Genomic DNA, 25,295 nt, shown 5'->3' with positions numbered 1-25,295 from the left:
GTGCCCGTAGAACACCGGCCCGCCCTCCAACAGGTATCCGAGGCTGTTGCAACATATCCCTAGTTCAATTTCCTATCTGCCCCTCCCCTGGAATTGTTGCTGTCTCCTGGCAACACTAGTACTTTTAAGCTGGTGACATCCTCCAGGTCAGAGAGCTCCTCTCACGTCCAGCGTGCCTCCTGATTAGAGACAGAAATCACAGAAGTCAGCATGAATCCTTATGAATTACGCCATTTGTGCTGCATGTGTAATACAGAAATAGACAAACCGATTTAGCTCCATCAATCGATATCACAGAAACCGCTTTACACAATGGCATGCATGGCGAAAATTAATGGTGAAACCATAGTTGGCCTAACTGCTTTGGAGGTCGACCTCGAATCTGGGGAACCGGGTTTGAGTCTCAGCAATAACGCAGAACATCCTGTGATTCTGGGCAAATTCCTTAATCTCCCCGTGCCTAACAAAAATGATGAATGTGTCCTCATGTAACGCAACTGGTGCTATGAAAGGCGCTCTGATACCCGATACCGGGTCAAGTTCGCGCTATATAAAACTCCGTAAATAAAAAAAAAAACAGCTATTGCTTATAAATAGTTTTATGAGTGTTTTAGATATTTTAACTAGTTGCAGCAGTTAACAGTAGTGTTGTGCCTCTGACTTTACAAGGCAGGTTAGTGCCCTTCCATTTCGGGTGCTTTGCAACACTTAACGTTTTAATTTCTTTTTGCTCAGATGGGTGTAATTTCTGATATTTATATGCTTTCCTCTTCGTTTAATTATGCTGGCCAAAAAGTGTAACTCATAGTCAATGAAATGTTACTCAGATCAATCTGAAACCTTGGCAGCTATGATAAGAAATAACCCAAAAACACAGAATGACATATGACTTATGCCACACTATATTTGGTCTGGTGTATAAAGTTGCATGGTATTTTTCTCTATTTACTTTGCTATGTACCATGATGTGCATTTGAAAAACCTGATGAAGTGTTTCAAAAAATAAAATGAAGAAATGAATAGGCTGACCAGTATAATTGCACCACTAAGACGTATTCTCATATATTTAATGAAATATAAACTGTCACTTCCACTAGACAATATCTGTAAATTCTCTTTAGTCCTTTGCATCAGTGTTTTGAAGATGGTCATATGAAGACAAGCTGTAAATACTTTTTTACAGCAGCAACCAAGGGTGAGACCCTTTACCAGGACTGTGTGTATCTTAAAAACATTCATTTCTGTGACATATTACCACCCAGATATTTCCTGCCACAAAATGCTTGTTTGTGTATATTCACTCCTGGAGACTGGATGTGATGGTTCTTTAAGTGGCCAGCAGAGGGCGCACCTCGCCTGCTGATGAACTCCACTGATGCATTGTATGAAAGGGAGAAGGGTTTCCTGTTCCAGGTCAGCGGTGGCAGAGACAGTACAAGCAGCCGATGTTGACATCATTTCCGACCTCTTCCTCTGTGTCCAGCCTGCTGCAGAGGAGAAAGGACGCCCTGTCTCTCTGTGCAGTTATCTTCATCCCGACATAGTCCCTCCTCCCCCCCTAGACTCCAAATCTGCACCTGCCCCACCACAGCCATAGGAGGAGGTGAGACCCTGAAAATGTCTGCAAAGGTTTTTGCTCATGTAGGAGATTGTCAGCACCTTGTGCTGTGTTTGTAGAAATAGACTGAATAAACCTGGAGAAAATGTCCTTCAGGAGCCAGGCTCTTCTATTCAGGGACCTCTGGGGGCCTTTCCGTCCGGCCCTGGTGTGTGTGTGGTCATCGTTTGTTTTAAAGAGAGGTTCTGTGCACAACATTGCATCTTAATACACTGTGAGTAATCTGTGCACAGCATCTTACTGCACTATGAGGAATCTGTGCACGCTGCACTACATTTCACTGCACCATGAGAAATCTGTGTACGCACTGCATCTTACTGCACTGTGAGTAATTGTGCACAGCATCTTACTGCACTATGAGGAATCTGTGCACGCTGCACTGCATCTTAATGCACTGTAACAGATCTGTGCAAACTGCACTTTGCTGCACTATGAGGAATCTGTGTCACTACAATGCATCTTACTGTACTGAGAAATTTGTCTCACTGCACTGTGAAAATTCTGTTCACATTGCACTGCATCTTAGCGCTCCATGAGAAATCTGTGCACACTCTTTGCTCGGCTCTCGCTGTTAGTTTGTTGACTTGCCCACCTGTACCCCTATATCAGAAGCATGTCCTCCAGGCAGTTGAACATCAAGCCTTCCCTGCTGTCCAGTGTACCTTTGCCCTTGTTTTCATATCTCAGTCTAGGTAAAACCTCAGTCATTGCAATAGTTTCCAGCGGCATAGGTTGTCTTATAGTATTATCTGCTGCAGCGGTTGTGTCTGCTGCCTTGATTGTGTGTGAGTGCACTGACCTTGGGTCTGCCAGGTAGGAAGCCTTTCAAGCAGTGGAAAGTACATGTCTCTGTTTTTGATGTACCTCTGCAGGTTGGGTGTGTGTGTGCATGTGAACAGGGTAGAGTTGTCTTTGCAGGCTGTGTGTGTTTTTGAGGCGCATCTACAGTGTGTCTTTTTGAAGTGTGTCTGTAGGAGAGTAGGATCTGCACTTATGATGCCCCCACTTTTTTTCTGATGTTAACACTGGTTTCTGGCTATAGTCTGGCTGGGTCCCTGCTAATCAGGGCCCCAGTCTCTCTGTCCTCTCTAAACAACTTGGAGTGCATATTAGATGCACTAGTGATTGGATACTGTGGTATCTTATGAGCCCCTAGTATATGGTACCTTAGGTACTTCACAGGCCTACCAGGGGTTGAAGCATGTATTATGCCACCCCTGGGAAGCAGACTAAATCTGACACTACAGGCCTGCTACTGCAGCCTGGTGAGGTAGTGTTAGCACTCCTCACTGAGATATAGGTTCCCTATATCTCACCTTACACACACATATAAGCCTATCAGTCACGCCTAAGGCAGGCCCTATCAATCCTGAGGGCAGGGTGCTTGGTTTACATGTGAGGGTGTGTCTCTGCCTGAGCAGGGCCCCTCTGCAGCCCTCAGAGTCTATTCTCTGTAGCTGTTTGTGGATGCGGTTAAACCATATACTCTTAAGTGCATTATAACCTCGCGGTAAATGGTAACTCTGGGATGGCTGCATCAAAACATGTCGTGTTTGGTGTCAAACGCTTTGGAATCATACTCCCACACCAGTAACTGGTGTGGGAGTATGATCCCACCCTTCTAGAGGGGAAGACATGTACCTACTGTGGAAGCATGGTAGAATCCTGAAAGAGCCATGGCATCACAAAATGGATGCCACCAGCACAGACACTGGGCTGTCCTCCTGCTGCTGACCGAAATTCACAGTGGAGGAGGCCCAACAATAGGCATCCTGTCACAGGGAGGTGTCACCACCTTCCAGACAGGATTTAGTGTATTGGGGCTGGGTGGGTGCACTCCTAGAGTGGTTCTAAGTCCTGCACTGGGGGAGCAGTAGGCTCCTCTGTGCATATGCCAGCTCAAACTGGTTCAGGGGCTACCTGCCCCTGCTCTGGCGCGAGACTGGACAAAGGGAAGTGGGTGTAACCACCCACTCCCCTGACCCTCCCATAGGAGTGGTCATAGAGCTAGTCTCTCCCTTTCCCTTAGTATAAGATAGGGATTCCTTGCCATTGCAAACTAGATATCCCTGGACGACGCTCTACAAGAAGAATCCTGGACCTTTGACGTTCCACTACCTTTGGAAGACTGAAGAATCTCCCTTGGAGTCAAGGAGTGACTCCCCTGCTTGGCAGGCACCAAAACCTTGAATCAATGGTCGCAAACTTTCCCGCTCCCGCCGGAGTCCGAAGTCCCTGCAGCCCCGGAAGTGGATTTCCTGACTTCTCGACGGCCATCGTGAGTCCCCAGCAGAGCTGAGGCGAGTGGACCCCACGAGTGACGAGGAACAGCAATACCCGGGTACCGTGCACTATTTTCGAGTGCAATCCCTTCACGACATTCTACGAACTTGTGCATTGGTCCACGTGTGGTCCAAGCCTCCAGCAGGATATCCACCGAAGATCAGAGGCCTACCTCGTCCCGAGTGACCGTTGGCTTCTGTGAAGTGAATCCTCCCGAGGGTCTTCGCGATCCCTTGCCGGCTGGCTTGTGGGTCTTCTGAAGACTTTTCTATTGAACCAAAGGGCTCCCCTGGTTGCTCCAGGCCTGCCCTGACTTACCCTTGCTGGGTGAGTCCCTCAGACCTTGCTGGTCTGCACCGCTGACTTTCTTCACTTTCCACGAGACTTGCTGTTGCCAAGGCTTGTTGGTTCCAATCCGGTTGCCGACACCTCAGTAAGCTGAAGAGTTTGTGGGACACGCCGAATCCAGCTCCTGGTCGTCGTTGACGCCTCCTGGACCTCATGGCTGAAGAGTCAAGACACCCCTGATCACCTGAAATCACCCGACGACTGTGGGCATCCATCTTCCTGGGCCCGGGTCACTGGCAAGTGACTTTGAACACTGTCTCCTCTGCTTTCAGGTCTTCTTTCTTCAGAATCTATCCTTGGATTCCACCTGACACTTCTCCTGTCTTCACAAGCAGCAAGTCTTCTTTGGATCCCATTGAAAACAACGCCACGACCCGACACCAAAAGACACCTATGCACCCGGCTTCCCTGGGTGAGGTAACTCGTGCACTCTGGTGCTCCTGTGTGTGTTGGCTCTAGAACTACTTACCCTGTAAGTGACTTGCTTGTAGACTCTCCCGAAGTCCCCTAGAACTTTAAAATTCCAACCGTGACTTGCTCCATTGAAGTCTATTGGGATCCGTGGCTGTGTTCTCACACTGCATGCGTCTCCCGTGGGTCCTTTACTTACCTGCCTTGGGTGGATTAGTGAGGCCCCAGCGCTTCTGAAGACCTTTGGCCATCTCCCTTCTCAAGTCGATCTTCTTATACCTCTTTTTTAGTATATGGTCTGGTACGCCCCTAGGGCCCCAGCCATATAAGTGCTTAATTTGTTGTGAAACATTGATTTGTGCATATGTTCCTGACTTCTAATCTCATAAAGAGATTAGTAGAGTGGGTCTAGTAATAAATACATATATATTTTATATATATACCTGTGTGGTGTCCTTTCATTTAGTGATTCAAGAGATTATAAGGTAAAACAAGCTGCTTTACATTCCTCAGAGACTTAGCCTGAAGGCTGCTCTCCACAGCTACCACTAGGATAGCTTTCTTTAAAAGGTTGTCTTAAAATCTATCTACCATAAGAGTCGAATTGGACTGGTGCAAGGTGGCCACTTTAACTAGTGACCAGCATATGCCAGGCCAACTTCTCACAGTGTCTGTCTTAGCAGATGTTGGCGGGACTGTCAGTCACTCTTCTTGTCCTCTCCTCTCTGTACAGAAATCTTTAGGATCACTTGCTGTAAGAGGGTCTACTCTGTGCAGAATAGTCAGGTGCTACTCGGCTCATGGCAGATGTCTGAGCAAAGTCACATGTGAAGTTCTAGTTCTTCCCCACAGTTTGGAAGAATTAGGCAGGTTTGAGTGAGACTTCAGCATGACTTCCAAATGTGTGAGTGCCCACAAGAACCCAGGGTTGCTTGTATGACCATGCTACAAGAGGTTGCTGCACTCTCTCATCAACGGTGTGTTTATGAGGATTATGCTATGATGTGAAGCCTACATGAAAGATTCCAAGAGACTCTTGAAGTCATTCTGCTCTGCTTGCCACTTCAGCAGGAAGGGGCGAACAAGATGAGCGAGCAGAGAAAGCAAGAAGAGGCCAGAGAAGAGAAATAAGAGAGATACAGAGAGAAAAACAGGAAGGGTGGAGTAAAGTAATTAATAGATATTGGCCAAAATATGAAAGAAAGAAATTTGAACGGGAGGGAACGAGAGTTCTAAAAGAAGGCCAGGAAAAGAAATGTAATGAACATTATTTATCGATTCAATGCAATAATAACTTCCTAGGCAATTGACGTGATTAGTAAATTGATATTTAAAATGTGTCCAAATAGTATAGCCAAAACAGTTTTTAAAAAAAATTCACATTAATGTTTATTGTTAATATGATTCTCACAGAATCAAAGACCAGATCAGTAAAAAAAGCGATTCAACAGTGCATTTATACATAATGTAGACATTCAATGTAATAATATTCATCAAACAACAGTTAAAATTAAAACAAATCAGTGGCCATATGGTTATCTTCTACGCGCGTTTCGGCGAAAAGTACGCCTTCGTCAGGAAAAGCCACAATTCCTGTAAATTAAAAAATCAAGTATTTACAAAAATGATGTTACATGAATAATTTTTTTACATCTTTAACATTAAGTTTGGCTATAAACTAAACAGGACACTTTACATATAGTGAGAATCATTTGTTCTCATGCGAGGATGAAGAGAAGGATGACATTTACATATGAAGTGGTTATACTTGGGAATGATGGAAATCTATCTGATAGGTGATTATGGAAGTGATGGGATATCTGATAATAAGTGAGGATAAAAAGGTAATGGGGAGAAAGGAGAGAGAAAGGGGGAGGTGGGGGTTTTTTGAAAGAAGGAAAAGGTGAGGGGGGAAACAAAGAGAAAAGCAAAAAGAAAGAGTTAGAAGGGGGAAAATAAAAAAAAAATAAAAAAAAAGTGAATACAGTGAGAAAGAAAAAAATAGAAGGAAAAGAAAAAGAGGGAAGGAGAAGGATAGAAACTGGATATGGAGATAATTAGGTAACTGGGAATAAGGATTCAGATATCACCACAGGGGATAGTTTGTGAAAAACAATGGTCAGGATAGATAGACGAGCTGATAGAAATTGGAGGGATAACAAAACAATGCTTACTTCAAAAGGCAGTCTAGCGTATGGATAGCAAATAAAGGATTTGTCAGGAGGTAGCATGAACAGCCTGTAGTGACCAAGAAAAAAAGGATAAGACAAATGATGATAGTATTAGAGAGGGACTACTGCGCTTGGCGGGAACCTCCAGTACCTGATAATTGGTGCAATGCTATTGGCAATGTGATTTCACAGTGGACGAAAAATGTTGCAGGGTATTGCTAGTGATAATCGTAGGACCTGTAAGGATAATAACATGCATTTATATATGTGTGGGTCGAACACTGTGGCATCCCTAGCAGGTATGTGTGAATCTTCTTGGTGTAAAATATAAAGAAAAATACCTGTTCTATTTTTTTTAGATGGCTTTTCAGGTATAGAGATCAATTGATTTGAACGGACTGGATATTGATTCATAAGTGCCGCTCGTAGGCGCAACTGGTGGAGTCACTCACCTCCTGCTTGGTGTACCGTCAGTGAGTTCGTTCCCCAGCCACAGAGGGACAATTGCACGCATTGGAGCAGCGCATCTTTCCGGGACTGCGAGGACCAGGTAGCCCGGCGTCGAGCCGCCCGCCACACCTGAATCCTCTTCCCGGCTCCTCCCTGACAGCGTTCATCACGCCTCGCGGCCCCCGCTTCGCGGGAGCCGCTCGTAGGCGCAACTGGTGGAGTCACTCACCTCCTGCTTGGTGTACCGTCAGTGAGTTCGTTCCCCAGCCACAGAGGGACAATTGCACGCATTGGAGCAGCGCATCTTTCCGGGACTGCGAGGACCAGGTAGCCCGGCGTCGAGCCGCCCGCCACACCTGAATCCTCTTCCCGGCTCCTCCCTGACAGCGTTCATCACGCCTCGCGGCCCCCGCTTCGCGGGAGCCGCTCGTAGGCGCAACTGGTGGAGTCACTCACCTCCTGCTTGGTGTACCGTCAGTGAGTTCGTTCCCCAGCCACAGAGGGACAATTGCACGCATTGGAGCAGCGCATCTTTCCGGGACTGCGAGGACCAGGTAGCCCGGCGTCGAGCCGCCCGCCACACCTGAATCCTCTTCCCGGCTCCTCCCTGACAGCGTTCATCACGCCTCGCGGCCCCCGCTTCGCGGGAGCCGCTCGTAGGCGCAACTGATGGAGTCACTCACCTCCTGCTTGGTGTACCGTCAGTGAGTTCGTTCCCCAGCCACAGAGGGACAATTGCACGCATTGGAGCAGCGCATCTTTCCGGGACTGCGAGGACCAGGTAGCCCGGCGTCGAGCCGCCCGCCACACCTGAATCCTCTTCCCGGCTCCTCCCTGACAGCGTTCATCACGCCTCGCGGCCCCCGCTTCGCGGGAGCCGCTCGTAGGCGCAACTGGTGGAGTCACTCACCTCCTGCTTGGTGTACCGTCAGTGAGTTCGTTCCCCAGCCACAGAGGGACAATTGCACGCATTGGAGCAGCGCATCTTTCCGGGACTGCGAGGACCAGGTAGCCCGGCGTCGAGCCGCCCGCCACACCTGAATCCTCTTCCCGGCTCCTCCCTGACAGCGTTCATCACGCCTCGCGGCCTCCGCTTCGCGGGAGCCGCTCGTAGGCGCAACTGGTGGAGTCACTCACCTCCTGCTTGGTGTACCGTCAGTGAGTTCGTTCCCCAGCCACAGAGGGACAATTGCACGCATTGGAGCAGCGCATCTTTCCGGGACTGCGAGGACCAGGTAGCCCGGCGTCGAGCCGCCCGCCACACCTGAATCCTCTTCCCGGCTCCTCCCTGACAGCGTTCATCACGCCTCGCGGCCCCCGCTTCGCGGGAGCCGCTCGTAGGCGCAACTGGTGGAGTCACTCACCTCCTGCTTGGTGTACCGTCAGTGAGTTCGTTCCCCAGCCACAGAGGGACAATTGCACGCATTGGAGCAGCGCATCTTTCCGGGACTGCGAGGACCAGGTAGCCCGGCGTCGAGCCGCCGCCACACCTGAATCCTCTTCCCGGCTCCTCCCTGACAACATATTGGATTATAACCTGGCCTATCCCTGAACGCGCTAGCGGTACGCGCGCGGAGCTCATCCCGGAGCGAAGACCGGGCAAAGAGCGGGCCCTCTGAGGCCCTCAGAGACACGAGGAGACCGGACCGGGGGAACCCCCTGGAGTTTCCAGCAACCGTGAGTTGTGTGTTTGACATTCTGAGTATTACCATGGCCGAGACTGTACCTATTAATGCACCCATAACAAATGGTACCCCAACCAAAGGAACACTGGATGATTATTTTAAAAAGGTTGCTGCGGCCTCGGTCAAGGAGACCACGCTCGCTGAACGAAGGGCTGAGCGACGTCGCTCTATAGAGTGTATTAAAAATAGGATACCATTGGATAATATGTCTCCTACAACTCCGACTCACATTGTGCTAAGTTCTCCTACTCTTACGCAGGAGGCATTAGCTATTGACAATGTCCCTGTATTGCTCAGAACCATTGATCCTACATCTGACAACTCCATCTGTTCGCTTGGTACAACTGATCCACACCCTTCCAGTTCTAGTATGTTTACTAAGGAAACTGACATTGTCACTATTCCCTCTCAACCTAAGGCTAAGGCCTCTAGCAAGAAGGTCGGGAGGGTGCTGATGCCTAAAGCTCCAAGGCCCCCTCCCTCCAAAAGAAGAAAGAGGTTAGGAGATATCCTAAAAGACAAGATTAAACACACTGATTTTGGCAAAGGACCCATCCAAATTCCAGGCATAATATCTCGGACAAAGGTTACAACCACGTCACCTTTAACACACGCCAAGGCCATAACACCTTCTACCTCTTTGGCATCCCCCCCCTCTGATCTGACCTGTCCTCCGTTGCCCATACCCAATGCAGGTTCGATGCCTTCATACCTCGAGGGCATGGAGCAACTGATAAGGTCATTCGTTCTACCCATCATCGAACGATTAAAAAACATAGAGCAACGCTTAGGGGACCTAGAATCTTTAATTACAAAACATCCGGGGCCATGTAAAGATCCTGTACACCCAGCTTTGCCCCCTCCTGCAGTATTAGTTCCATCTCCTACTTACACCAGGAAAAACGACATGGGTAGCTCTAATTGCCAGCATAGGGCCAAGTCCCCTCACACCACAGCTCATCAACACTGTGGTCAAAGCGATGTGGGCGAACAAATAAAGGAAGTAACAAATTCCATCATAGAAACGATTCCAAATGAGAGGGGTGGGAACCAGCATTCAGCTAGGGCAAGAGACCGACCGGGCCACCTAGTCGATCTACCCCCAGAGGCGGTTCCATATGTGGTTGTGCTCACAGATGTCCCGCCCCTGGAAAAGGGAAAAACTGAAGGCTTCTATGAACTAAAAAATAAGACCATGCACTGGCTTAGGTCAAACAGACCCCTCCCTTTCAACATCAATGGGGAGATACTGCATGTCCGGAGACTCACTTGGTTAGGGCGTAGAACCAAGGATCTCGAAGGGGATGTAATTATTATCAACTTCAGAGACCCCAGAGCAGTCAACTACATCTTAGACTACCCTCCGGGTAATACCTGTGGGTCCATAAATCCCCGTGAATTGTCATATTTTTACCCAAGACCTGTAGTCTCTTACAATGTGTATCCCAGGGCCCCAGTACGAATGACGACACACCCCCACACATTTTCTGCAATCTCTGCTCCCCCCGCTAAATATTGTAATACCTACGCATCCACATCTGCGACATACGGGAACGCATCAGAATGGGTTACGATGCGCCCTGGGAGTCACAGACATGGCCCATGGAAGGTGAACCATGGCCCACCATTTACTCCCCTTGAAGTCACAAATAGATTCGGGGTCCTATCAGGAGTCGATGATTGTGACTGACATAGGAGTTATCCTGACCACGGGCTTAGCACCCTGGTATTCCAGGCCGGGGACATGGATCTGATTCCCAAACCGCAGATTATTTGCCCACAACATTCTACCACTCCTGGGCTACCCCTGCCCCTACCTGAGACTCATATAGCGCCCCATGAACATGCTCCAGCAGTCGCAGATGAAACAGCAGTAAAGGCGCAGGGTGGTTGTCTAGCAGGACAGATTCTTCTGACACAGGGCTACTCATCTAAGGTACGAGATGATGTGGGGGATTGTGCCCTTTCACGGCCGGTAGAAAGCACTCTGCATGAGACTCCAATGACCGTACGTAGGGCTACGAGGTCATTGGAAATACTATCATGGAACGTGGCAGGGCTACCTAATAAATTGGGCAATAGTGACTGGGGAACCTTTATCAAAGAATATGACATATGCATGTTCCAAGAGACGTGGGCCAGAGAAAACCATTGCTACCCTGGGTTCGCAACTTTCAACGTCCCAGCCAGATGGGGTGGGAGGGGTCGCCCGTCTGGTGGTTTATCAATATGGATCGCTTGCCATCTAGGCTGTATGGCTGAGATGGTAGAAACAAACTCATCCGACATCCTGTGTGTGGCTTTGCGTTGGCCCACTGGGATGGGCCTGACCTTGGTAAATATATATTCTAGACCGGTCGGAATTGCGGCCACCTCAAGGACAATGGAGGACTTAATGACTTTTCTCGATTCCCTCATTGGTTCAGAAACATTACTGGTCGGAGGGGACTTTAATATCCAGTTTGAACCATTACCGATTCACCTGGATGGGATTAGTAGTGAAGAGGATGATCTCTGGGAAATCCCAAGCATTGTAGGACCGCCAGTTAGGTCATCATCACCTCTACTACTGCAAGTCCTAACACTGTCTCTGGCAAATTCACTTAGAGCATGCAATGGTAGGTTCCAAGGGGACATCCCGCCGCAACCAACTTTTAACAGACCAGGCCAGGAGTCCCGGATAGATTATATAATGATTAAACTCCAGGATTGGAAATTGGTCTTAGATTTTAAAATAGTCCCTAGGCCAGACAGTGACCACAATCCCCTAATCCTTTCACTAGCCGCTGACGGTTTTCTAAATGGTGCTGTTTTAGGATAATTCCTCTGAGATGGAAGATTTTAACTTGGAGGAATTGGAAATGGCAATCATTCGCCTTTCCACAGGAAAAGCGCCAGGCCTTGACAAGCTCCCAGGCGACCTCTTAAAGCATGAGGTAAAAATTTGGGCACCATACCTCTTGGTATTGTTTAACGCCATCATCCATGGGATGGCGGTCCCTCCAACTTGGCTCGGGGCGGAGATTGTGCCCATTTTCAAAAGGGGCTCACCTCTGCTCCCTGCCAATTACAGACCGATCAGTCTGATAGACGTTCCACAGAAGCTTTTCGCGAGGCTTCTACTGGATCGACTATTGGACTGGATCGAAGAGAGGGACATCCTGAGCCCCTTTCAGGCTGGGTTTCGCCAGAAGACCTCCACCATAGACCAGGTCTTTAGGCTGTCCCTTCTATACTGGAAAACAATACAGTTGGAGGGTGGCAGTCTCTATACTGTATTTGTGGACTTAAGGGCAGCCTTTGACCTGGTTCCACGCGGTAAGCTCTGGGAAGTGCTGGCGAATGTGGGGGTGCCAGCTGATCTCCTGACCATGATCATCCGCCTCCACACAAACACCTATGCTCGTGTGAGGTGTGGTAGACATGGAGCACTGTCAAATAAGTTTCCCGTTGACAGAGGGGTAAGACAGGGGTGCGTACTCGCACCAACCCTGTTCTGCCTCTTTGTCAACGGCGTTATTGATCACCTCAACGGGGTCCCCAATTCGGATGTCCCGAAGTTGGCGGGAAGGAGGGTTCCGGCAATTATGTTTTCTCGATTCCCTCATTGGTTCAGAAACATTACTGGTTGGAGGGGACTTTAATATCCAGTTTGAACCATTACCGATTCACCTGGATGGGATTAGTAGTGAAGAGGATGATCTCTGGGAAATCCCAAGCATTGTAGGACCGCCAGTTAGGTCATCATCACCTCTACTACTGCAAGTCCTAACACTGTCTCTGGCAAATTCACTTAGAGCATGCAATGGTAGGTTCCAAGGGGACATCCCGCCGCAACCAACTTTTAACAGACCAGGCCAGGAGTCCCGGATAGATTATATAATGATTAAACTCCAGGATTGGAAATTGGTCTTAGATTTTAAAATAGTCCCTAGGCCAGACAGTGACCACAATCCCCTAATCCTTTCACTAGCCGCTGACGGTTTTCTAAATGGTGCTGTTTTAGGAAACAGACTATCTGCCCCCAGTCTCACCTTATCTAGTAATAGGCGAAGAATAAGGTGGGACAAACTGCTAGAGAAACCGACTTGCATAAGGAGCATATACGAGCAAGTGGCATTCGCCCTTGAAAAAGTGGAAAGTCTCCTCTCTCAACTGCCCTCGCAAGATGGTTGTTTTCCCCTTGAGGACATTCACCAGACCCTCTGTGATAACTTAGCCGAGGTATTGAACCCTGTGGTCCAGGACAGGAAAGTGAGGAGAGAAAGAGCCTCATGGTTCAATGCCAGTTGTAGGGGAGCTAAGAAAGACCTCCTCAGAGCGTTTAACAACAAGGAGGCCCCCTCGGTAATTAGGGAAAAGAGGGTTGCTTACAAGCTCCTCCTTGAAAACGCTAAAATCGACTGGGACTGGGAGAATTGGGCAGAAATTACAACTGCACTTAAAACCAGAGACTCAAGGAAATTTTGGCATATAGTCAAACATGGCTCAGCAGAACCTGTCATGGCTATTGAGGGCAACATTGCGCCCGAAGTTTGGGAGGATCACTTCACATCGCTTTATAGCAGGACCGGGCTAGACAAAATAGGAATCCAGGCCGGGACCCTAGCCGCCCCAATCATGGATAATTCCTCTGAGATGGAAGATTTTAACTTGGAGGAATTGGAAATGGCAATCATTCGCCTTTCCACAGGAAAAGCGCCAGGCCTTGACAAGCTCCCAGGCGACCTCTTAAAGCATGAGGTAAAAATTTGGGCACCATACCTCTTGGTATTGTTTAACGCCATCATCCATGGGATGGCGGTCCCTCCAACTTGGCTCGGGGCGGAGATTGTGCCCATTTTCAAAAGGGGCTCACCTCTGCTCCCTGCCAATTACAGACCGATCAGTCTGATAGACGTTCCACAGAAGCTTTTCGCGAGGCTTCTACTGGATCGACTATTGGACTGGATCGAAGAGAGGGACATCCTGAGCCCCTTTCAGGCTGGGTTTCGCCAGAAGACCTCCACCATAGACCAGGTCTTTAGGCTGTCCCTTCTATACTGGAAAACAATACAGTTGGAGGGTGGCAGTCTCTATACTGTATTTGTGGACTTAAGGGCAGCCTTTGACCTGGTTCCACGCGGTAAGCTCTGGGAAGTGCTGGCGAATGTGGGGGTGCCAGCTGATCTCCTGACCATGATCATCCGCCTCCACACAAACACCTATGCTCGTGTGAGGTGTGGTAGACATGGAGCACTGTCAAATAAGTTTCCCGTTGACAGAGGGGTAAGACAGGGGTGCGTACTCGCACCAACCCTGTTCTGCCTCTTTGTCAACGGCGTTATTGATCACCTCAACGGGGTCCCCAATTCGGATGTCCCGAAGTTGGCGGGAAGGAGGGTTCCGGCAATTATGTTTGCGGATGACACCCTCCTTCTCTCCAAGTCACCGATGGGAATCCAGCGTGTGTTGGATGGATTTGGGGAGTTCTGTAGGGAGCATGGATTGGAGATCAATACTTTAAAGACTAAGTTTATGGCCTTCAATCCGCCACCCAGGCTCTACCGCATCCCACGTATAGGGAATAACACACTTGAACGAGTAAACACCTTTGAATATCTTGGTGTTACCCTCAATGAGGAATTGGGGTGGGGTCCACACCAGGAGAAAGCCAGGCTGAAATTAGTGCAACACACCAGTGGAATACTAAGGATGATAGGGAAGAATAGGTCGACCCTTAAACCTATAGGCCCACCCCTTCATATTTATAGGGTACAAGCCAGAGGAGCAGTCACATACGGCAGCGAACTATGGGGTCACAAAGTCTTGGACAGCTTGGGAAAGGAGGAGAACAGATTCCTTAGGTGTGTAGTAGCTCTTCCTCCGAGTACACCCCTAGTGCCTCTGAGACTAGATCTAGGTATTAGACCCCTGGAGGAAGAGTTGGCGCTTCGTCCCGTGATCTATTGGCGTAGACTATGGACGGTGCCTGAACTGATTCATTACAGACAGGGTTTACAGGAAGTTCTTGGCTTCCCAAATTCGGGGAACATTGCCTGGCTCAAGTTTGTAAGGAATAGTTTGGTGAGCCTAGGTCTAGATGCACTTTGGAACGACCCTTGGAACGCCTGTTCAAAGTTTCCTAAAAAAGCTCTTACCAAACTGTACTATGATTCCAAGGCTCCTTCACTTCGACCTTCAAAATCTTTGGGGTCGTTAACACATCAATTCCTTCACATGAAGACCACATATAGTTTTGAACTAGCCCTTGACAATGTTTACCCTGCAATAATCAGGAAGCTCTATTTGCAATGGAGGCACGGGTCCTTGCCAATTCATGCTCTTACTAGCTGTTGGTCCGCGCTGACATCCAGTATTTGCCCGGCATGCAGAGCAAGCGATGAAACCGAGCTGCATCTTATATTCTTCTGCCCGGGCTATACTGAGGCGCGCAGAAAATGGATCATTCCCGTTTGCAGGAATCTGGGTTTTACCAGATGCCACGAAGCCTATAGAATTCTTAAAAGCGAAATGGCTGCACACATTGTGTTTGCTGTGGCAAAATTTCTGGGGGCTTTATGGCACAAACGGAAGCGGTACTTAAAAATGTCACCATGATTCGTTTTGTACTCTGTTATAAGGCACATGATTATATGTAACTACCAGGTATCTAGCCCTGCGGCTGCACCAACAATTTCTAACCATTTTATCTATTGTTCTTAAATGTTTTTATATTCATTTTATGTACTTTTATGGAGATCCTCCGAAATAAAGTTTTTCTTGACTTGACTTGATTCATAAGTTCAGGATATTTTCTTTATGCAGCAAGATTCTGAAGTAAAAAAAACACAAAGTGTATTAATGGGGTAAGTAAGTGTCTATGAGGGTCAAACATAATTAATATCAAGGCTGTTTCCCTATTTACCTTTTGCTGTATTGAACGAATGAACAGTATGCTGATTGATGTTTTAATTGATGCCGTGTGGATGACGGGCGTTTCGTTTTGAGAACAGGTGTCCTGAAATAAATGAGACAAGGGGTGAAGGAGGGGGATGGGGATTATAGATTGACAAAAGTTGAATTATACGTTAGGAGCTAAAAATGTGATTTAAGTGCGACATGAATGTGAGTCTTCAAAAGTTACATGTGTAATGTGCTGTTTAGTGGTACCAATACTTGAACCAACTTTTTAGCTGTGGATCTGGGATTTAATCTCAATCACCGAACGGTGTAAATGAACCAAAGGGAGGGATCAATGTGTTTTCGGGTTACCAATCTCATCTCTAGTGCGATAGTTAAGAGGTCCCACGTTCCAACCGTCCTCCTTTATAAATGTGTTTATGCACATACTGCACAGATCTGCGTTACCTTTGCATCAAACATACCAATCCTAATGTTGGAGGTGGCCCTTTCTAGGGTGCTTTCCCTTTTTTTTGCTTTGGTCCCTCCTGGTTTTCCGCTGATCTATGTATTGGCCTAAGGACTTTGATCACTTTTTACACTGCCATTCAGTGCCAAAGTGATGTGCTTGTCATATACATACTGGTGATTAGTGTATACATGATTGGCTAAATTGAGTTAGCTGTAAGTACCTTGTCTAGAGGTAAGACATAAACCTAGGCCACCTCCTGCGTGGGTCAGTAGAGCTGGTTGTGCCACCCACGGAGGTAGTTCTTTAAATGTGCCTCAGATTTGCTATGACGGGGCCTGTGTGTGCAGGTTACTGTCACAAGGCTTGGCATTTAAGAAGACACTTGCCAAGGTTCTGCATGTCTCTTGCTATATCTGAGTACTCCCTGGGGACAGGGTGCGGTGTCGGGAAGATGTAGGGCTTTATGTGTGCGCTACATACACTGGTAGTGAATGGCACAGAGTAATGTGTTTGGTACGCGCTTTGCCTACTGTGTGCCACTTAACGGAGGGTGTTTGGTGCTTAGCCAGCAGTGACGGAAAACGGCGCTTTGGAGCAACGGCGCTTTGGAGGTTTGGAGCGGACCTCTGGTGCATTTTACTCGCCTCGGGCTGCCAAAAACTACATCTCCCATCATTCCCTCACCCGGGCGCCTGCCAATTACATCAGCAGGCTGCGCCGGCGAGGGATAAAGGATTGTGAAGAGCCACGCAGCGCGGGACGCGCTTTGCCTACTGTGTGCCACTTAACGGAGGGTGTTTGGTGCTTAGCCAGCAGTGACGGAAAACGGCGCTTTGGAGCACCGGCGCTTTGGAGGTTTGGAGCGGACCTCTGGTGCATTTTACTCGCCTCGGGCTGCCAAAAACTACATCTCCCATCATTCCCTCACCCGGGCGCCTGCCAATTACATCAGCAGGCTGCGCCGGGGAGGGATAAAGGATTGTGAAGAGCCACGCAGCGCGGGACGCGCTTTGCCTACTGTGTGCCACTTAACGGAGGGTGTTTGGTGCTTAGCCAGCAGTGACGGAAAACGGCGCTTTGGAGCAACGGCGCTTTGGAGGTTTGGAGCGGACCTCTGGTGCATTTTACTCGCCTCAGGCTGCCAAAAACTACATCTCCCATCATTCCCTCACCCGGGCGCCTGCCAATTACATCAGCAGGCTGCGCCGGGGAGGGATAAAGGATTGTGAAGAGCCACGCAGCGCGGGACGCGCGCGGGCCGCGCCCGGGCGAAGCCCGGGCCAAGGGCGGGCCCGTCCTTGACCGACCCTGACTGGACTGGGCCATCCCTCTAACGCAGCTCTTGAACCGTTGTGCTTAAGCTGAAGGTGCACATTCAGGTTGGTTGGATAAATACCAAGCATTTGTAACGTCTTTGTCACCGAACTCCATGGGCCATTACTGTCCAGCAACATAGAGGCCGAATTTTATTTTTACCTGTTTCTGTGACTTTTCCCCATATGACTGTTTTATTGACTTGATCCATATTATCATTTGCATGCTGTAGTGCACGATGGCGGGCAGAGGGAAGCGCACTGGTGGGGGCGGCTCTGTGACAGGCACTCTAGACCATTTTATTACTAGAGCGGTCTCAGTTTTAGAACACGAGCTAGCTATCACTGAGCGTCGTTTATCCACAGAGTTAATACAAGCTAGACGCTCATCTTTGGGAATTGTAGCCCAAGTGAAATCCCCAAGGAATCCAGTAAGGCAGGTCTTAGGTGATCCAGTTCAGCGAGATTCTCTGGGGGATAGTTCCAGTACAATACAGGCAAGTGCCAACGTGCCTGAGGCTCTTGGCGAATCTGCATCTATGATTGATAGTTCTTCTAACAACCTTAAACTGATTTCCACCTACCCCAAGACAAGGGCTAGCAGAAAACCCTCTAAACCCCCTAACCTCAAGAGGAAAAGAGATGGGATCACCCAGGGAGGGAGACAGGCGAAACATCCTAATGTCCCGATAATCCCTTCACCTGTGTTGGGTGAGAATCCGGCCGATGATCATCTGGTCTTGGCCGAGACTTCTGTTAGGTCTCATGACCCACCCCAAAATAGTGATCTGATCTCCCAGATTGAGAAAATGGTACGCTCCTTAGTATTGCCACTATTGGAGAGGGTAAAAATTGTTAACGAAAAAGTAGAACGACTTGAACAAACAGTTTTAGACAACTTTTGCTCTCTGAAAAGTGTCATTAAATTAACTACTAAGGATAGAGAAAATCCCTCTAGGATAAAACCCTCCCAATCTGATCTGCCACCCCTGTCCACTGACCCTGATGTTTCACCCAAGGTTATTTTCAAGACTGTTCTTTCTAATACCTTGGCTAAGGACAATTTCACCAAACAAGGTGTTGGACATAAAAGGGATAATCCTATGAGTAATTCTGACATTCACACTACAAAAAAGTGTGTGAGTAACGGAGCTAATATGGATTCTGGAGCAAAAATTAGCTTTGTGCCGAGGGCTCATATCCATCTTCCTCCTGAATCTGCCCCTTATGTAGCTGTACTGACTGGTGTCCCCGAACTAAAAGAAGGTACTCTGGAATCCTATCAGCAACTCAAAAACAAAGTCACATTCTGGCTAAGTAGGAACAGACCTATCCCGAATCATCTGGATGGGAAGATCCTCTTCGCTAGAAGGGTTAGCTGGGTGGGTCCCAGACCCAAAGATGTTCCTGGGGACTCCATAATCATCAATTTTGAAGATAGACGCATAGTGCACTATATTTGTGACTATCCATCGGTTTATGTTCAGTCTAAAATTGGGGTTCGAGATCTAAGGTATTTCTATAACTTTAATGCCCATATATCCGCGAGATCTAGTGTAGTACAGACGAATTGGGGAACTAATGAATTATGTGATTCTATAGCTCTGGATTGACCGGCGCTTGGGACATTATTCCCCACTACCTCTTTAAACCTAAGTATTTCCAAAGGTAATAAAAAGGGGGGAAGAATGTCAGCCCACCTTGTAGATAATGGAGAGTCTAAAGTAATTGAGTCATCTTCCCCCATATTGGATGTTGAAATCCTCAGGGGACCTGTGCAGAGTTATGATAGCCAATTTCATGTATCTAGCCATGGAGCAGCGAGGGGATCATTGATCTCCTGGAATGTTGCTGGCCTAAAGTCAAAAATGGAATCTCCAGAATGGTTAGCTTTTGTTGGGGGCTTCGATGTTTGCATTTTTCAGGAGACTTGGTCCTGCGAACCTCAGTTTATGCAGGGCTTTTTGAACTTTTGTGTCCCTGCAGTTCGGGGATCCAAGGGACGCCCACAGGGAGGTCTGACGACCTGGGTTCGACAGGACATATTTCCAGGAGCTAATGCAGTTTTAACCAATTCTGATGATATCCAACATGTCAGACTATCACTTGGCTCTTTGGGCGATCTGGATATCTACAATTTGTATATGAGAGGCCCTAATAAATCAGGCTCACAGGTTCTGGCACAATTGGCTTCTCTTATTGGTCAGCACTCAGTTGGGAGGGGAGTGCTTGCCGCTGGTGATTTCAATGTCACCTTCGAACCACTCTTGGATCCCGAATTTGGGTGGAGCGTTGATCCTGTGGAAGACCAACTCTGGGGAGTGCCTGAGCTTGACCTCAAACCTATAAAAAGGTGGTCCGAGACAATATTGCAGGTCAATGCCTTTTGTTACGAGGTTGGTGTAAGGGCTTTGAATGGTAGGACGCTGGGTGACAAACTTGGGGCCAACACATTTGACAACGGCCGTCACTCCAGTAGGATCGACTATGTTCTATGTAGCCTGAAACTATGGCGTTCTGTCCTAGATATGGTGGTCGTGGGTAGAGCTGAGAGTGACCACAATCCTATTTGTGTCACCCACCAATGGTGGACTCGTAATCACTCAGTAGTTGAGACCACGGATCTACTGATGCCGGAAGTGGTTCCTACGAACGACATGCGTAGACTCAAGTGGCGTGAGCTTAAGCTAAACCACTTGGCCACCGCCGACATAGACAACAAATTAGCTGACGCCTTATTGGTGCTCGAGGGTATTTTCCCCTCTGAGCCATGCTACACAGCAATTACAGAACTCCATGACAAGCTGTTTGATGACATAGGCTCGTATTTTATGAAACCCAGGAGGAAAGCTAATAAGACTCCACCGAAGAGTCTTGGGTGGTACGATGACGCATGTAGGCTATCTAGGGCCAATTTGGCTACTGCACTCTCAAGTGGATATAATGATTCTGTTCGCCTAGCTAGATCACTATATAAAAAAGCTGTAAGAACGGCCAAGAGGAACTGGGACGAACAACACTGGCTTGACCTAAAAGATGCATGTAGCACCAAAGACTCCCGGACATTCTGGAACATTATTAAGTGGGGCAGTGGTGCGCGACCTGATAGCCCCTCAAATTACGTCTCTCAGGCGGAGTGGGTCAGATATTTCAAACCCCAATACGCCTGTAATCCCCTGTTTAATTTTGCTTGGGTCCCAATTTATGTTCCCTTCTCCCAAGATCCCTTTTATATACAAGATGCCTTGAAGGCTCTGGGCTCTGTCGCCAGTGGCCGTGCCCCTGGGCCAGATAGGGTTCCTCCTGATGTCTTCCTTCATGATAAAGACAGTTGGAGCAAGTATGTTACCCTCCTGGCCAACGCTGTGGCCAAGGGTGCTCCTGTCCCTAAATCATGGAGGGGGGCTGTCATAATCCCTGTTTATAAGAAGGGCGATAAGGCACTTCCATGTAATTACAGGCCGATCAGCCTGATAGCCTCTATACAGAAGGTGATTGGGAGGATGGTTTTGAACCAGATCCAGGAGTGGATAGACGACAACAACATTTTGTCACCCTTCCAAGCAGGTTTCCGAAAATCAATCAGCACAGTTGATCAAGTCTTTCGCTTTGTCCAACTTCATTGGCGGGTGGTGACACTGGGCAAAGGCAGCCTCTACGCAGCTTTTGTGGATCTGAGAGCTGCCTTTGACCTCGTGCCTCGTATTCGGTTGTGGGCAGTTCTGGAAGAGCTTGGTCTCCCTAATGAAATCTTGACTTTGGTTATGCGATTGCATGAGGCCAACTACGCCAGGATCCAATGGGGTGGGCCAGGTCAGGTTACCCCTGAGTTCCCAGTCGAGCGTGGTGTGCGCCAAGGTTGCACTATGGCACCCATGCTCTTCTCATTATATATTAATGGAATAGTTGATCTCATGCTTTCTGCAAACATAGACGCCCCAAGGTTGGCTGGAGTTCCCATTCCTATACTAATGTTTGCGGACGACACGCTTATCGTGTCCAAAACATTAAGTGGCCTGCAAAAAGCCCTGTGCTTGTTTGACAACTTCTGCCTTGACTACGGTCTGGAGGTTAACGTGACAAAAACAAAATTCATGGCCTTTAACCCCCACGTGAGTTCCCGAAGAAAAAAGGTATTTATGAATGGGCAGCCCCTGGAGGCGGTAACTAACTTCACGTACCTTGGTATCCAGATATCAAATGATAACAAATGGCGTAAACACATTGAATTGGCCACCCTGCGTTTCAAACAACTGACCGGTGCTCTAAGTAGGGAATTTAGCAAGTCATTTACAAAACCAATAAGCCCAGTACTGCAAGTGTATGAAGCCAAGGCTTTAAGTTCTGTGCTATATGGGGCGGAGCTTTGGGGTTTTAACCAGTTATCCCTTTTATCTAGTGTTGAAAACAAATTTTTTCGGAGTATAACTGGTCTCCCCCAGAGTACTCCACTGATTCCACTTAGACACGATTTAGGCAGGAGGTCTATTTTGGACATTGCAAAGCTTCGGCCGGTTTTATACTGGCGGAGACTCTGGACTACTCCCGAGCTCTCCCATTACGCCAATGGTCTCATGGACATTATAAAAACTGATGTTTTCCATAAAATTGTATGGTTAAAGAGTTTACATGAGACACTAAAAGGAATGGGTATGGAGGTGCTATGGCATGACCCGTTGACTGCCCGGTTTCCATCAAAGAACTCCCTTAAAAAGGCATACTGGGATAGGGTAGATCTCCAGGTATTGAATAGAGCCTCAGGGATGTCTGCTAACTTTCTAGAAGCCAAAATTGTCCCTGCTCTAGAGTCATATTGGGACCTGGTTACTAATACGGGGGACAGAAAACTTTATTTCCAGTTTAGAGCTGGGTCTCTACCCCTTAGATCCCTGACAGGGAGATGGGATAGGAAATTGGAGGAATCGTGCCCTGTATTGGGGCTAAATCAGAAACAATTGCTCATTTCCTGTTTGTTTGCCCGACACTTATTACTCCAAGACGTGTCTGGCTTTCCCCTTTGTGTAAGGCACTTGGTACCAGGAGCAGTGCTGTGGCACTTCGAATCTTGCGCACTAGTTCTCTAATAATTATTTCAGTGGCCCTAGCTAAATATCTGGGTTGGGCATGGTCCTTACGAAGAAAAGCAATTAGGAATTCCCCAGATGCTCTGCTAGAGAACACGGAAGATGGGCTATTAATGTGTGTCCAGCCTGGTCCTTTAGTCTAGTGATCCAGGACGTGTACTGATAGTGTTTTTTTTTCCTTTATAATATTTTAAGATCTATTCATCAGCACATTACTTATTTAATGTTTCTCTTAATACTTTTTAATGTATTTATATCTGTTTGGTACCATTGTGGGCACAACAATTGTGCTATTGTTTTTATGTTTGTGTCTTTTATGATTCATTTTTAAATCGAATAAAGACTGATGATGATGATGATGGTACTCGTATTGGATTGGCTTGAGGGATCTGTGGAAAGGCTATTGAGCTGGATTTCCTGCATGCAGAAGAGTGTCAGTATAGTGTTTGATATCAATGAGTTCGTAATGGTGAACCTGCTCCGGTGGTGCAAGTGAATTCAACATTATGACGGTGGAAATACCACTTTGGGAAAGTGGGAATGTCTGTACTCATGGCTTTGTATGCCTATCCACCTGTCACAAATTCACAGCTGGCTACTGGGGGGATGGCTACGTCTGTGTATTTTCTGATAAGACCGCTATGAACTAGGGGCTCAAGCTAAACTGTAGGCCTCTCACTCTGAGGGGCCTTCCTGTGTTGGTTAAGAGGGGGTGGAATTGGCACCTGCATTCTAAGTGGCAGGGTTGTGGCCTCACTAAAGATACTGATCAAGCCTCCCAGGGTAGGATGTCAGGCATGACAACATTTAGAGAGGGCCCGTGCATTTCAAAGGTGGCCTTTTGAGATGATCTCATCTTCATAGGTCATTGTGGGTATAACCACTGTGGCTCTGCCTTTAGGAGTTAAAGACGCTTTGGGGATTGGAAACATACTACACTGGTTCGACGCTGGGACATTAACAAGAAGAACTATTGGGGCGGGGGGGCTGCAACTGGATTATCTGCAGACTTGTGGTGGCCTGGGGCTTGTTGTGCTCTAGGAAGGGGACTATCACTTGGTGGATTTGGCCTGGATGTTGCTGGCCTGCAGCTAATTGCCAACTGTTGTGGCCCGGATCCCCAAGCACACTCCAAGGGCTGGTTGACTGGCCTCCTGTCAACGAGTTCCCATGTTTGTTATTCAGGGACTCTTCGTGGGATTTCATCTACACATTTTGTACAAGTTCGTCTAGAATACATAACTTCGTAAACTGTTTTCTTTGCTCGTTTAGCAACAGCGCTTAATATTTAGCCATAACATGTTGGCATCTCCAGCACAATAGTTTTACCCTTTAAATGGTGTTCCATCCCCTTGGATGCAGAGAGGAGAATTCCGGCAGAGAGTACTGTTCTGGAATGACAGTAGTGCCTGACATGCAACCCTGCGTAAACTAAGTTTACACTCATCATGCAGACCACCTTACTACATACACCAGGTATGGGGGCTTAGATCAATCCCAGGGATCACAAATATATCCCTATGCTCACAAAATAAGGGTAGAACTAGACAGATATATAATTTGCAATGGTTGGGATGTTTGTCCTATGCAGTCTGGTAGTAATTCAAATTACTTTGTTTAGTTTCATCTGCCTAATGATCGCAGCACATTTGCTTCATAATAGACTACGATAGTTTTAATAAATGTATTGTAAACTTTCTTTCTGTCTTTCTTATGTTTACTATGGGCATGCATGAGTGAGTAAGTGAGTAACAAAATGGGAGGATCCGTTTCCACAGTGCGCTTGGGGATAGAGGGTCATGTTTGAGGTTGCCGAAATCACCTGTTACTCTGGGAAGATTAGGAGTTCAGGTGAGGCACTGTGAACTAGCAGGATTGGGCCAACAGGTACTGACATTGTAGAGAGACTCAGTCCCTACACTCTGACGTCCTGTCATCCTAACACACAGTTCTGCTTTACCAGCGCAATCCATGCAACAGGTTCAACCATTATAACATTACTGTGTGGTTATATGATTATATTATTCTACTCCTACCTGACACTACCTATCCTATTGTGAGCATAGTGGGAGTACCCTTTGCCAGATACCTTGGGATAGCCTAAACTCCCATACCTGACTGTCATGTATCACAAAGCCAGCCTGTGTAGAATGGTTAGCATCCATCCTTTTTGCCATCAGTCTTTCTATGTGTGTTAAATTATAAGACAAAAACAATTCTGCTGCGTTTAGATATTTCCATGACACACGGTTTGATTTTAAAACCTGCAATTTCCACTCAATTGCATGATCGTTCTCAGTTGACTTTGCCCATGCTTTAAGAGACACTTGTCATTAAGTGTAACATAGAATGCATAATACAATATTTTTCAAAGAATATCTGTGATTTGACAATGCAGTCATGCCATTAATCCTGTCAATTTATCTTAAGCGTTCAGCAGCGTCCTGCTGAGAAGTTTTCCACAGTTCATTGTAAGTGGCATATATGAATCTACATGACCTAGGACCCAAGAAGAAATCTTGTAAATCCATGTCATCGGAAAGGAAATATACATGTTCCTTAACTGCAGGTAATGTGG

At 47.5% G+C, this 25,295-nt stretch overlaps 1 protein-coding gene across 1 annotated transcript in view; it reads left to right on the top strand.

The window, feature by feature from the left end:
• Positions 1-1,431: 1,431 nt before the first annotated feature.
• Positions 1,432-25,295, top strand: part of LOC146839522 (uncharacterized) — a 52,308-nt gene continuing 28,444 nt past the window's right edge. Inside the window, exon 1 of the mRNA XM_085651560.1 lies at positions 1,432-1,603. The gene's annotated coding sequence lies outside the window, so the exon portion shown is untranslated. The remainder of the gene's footprint in view (positions 1,604-25,295) is intronic.

This window comes from Triturus cristatus, chromosome 4_1 (assembly GCF_964204655.1).
Source record: "Triturus cristatus chromosome 4_1, aTriCri1.1, whole genome shotgun sequence".
In the NCBI taxonomy this organism is placed as follows: Eukaryota; Metazoa; Chordata; class Amphibia; order Caudata; family Salamandridae; genus Triturus; species Triturus cristatus.
This window is presented reverse-complemented; position numbering and strand designations above follow the sequence as displayed.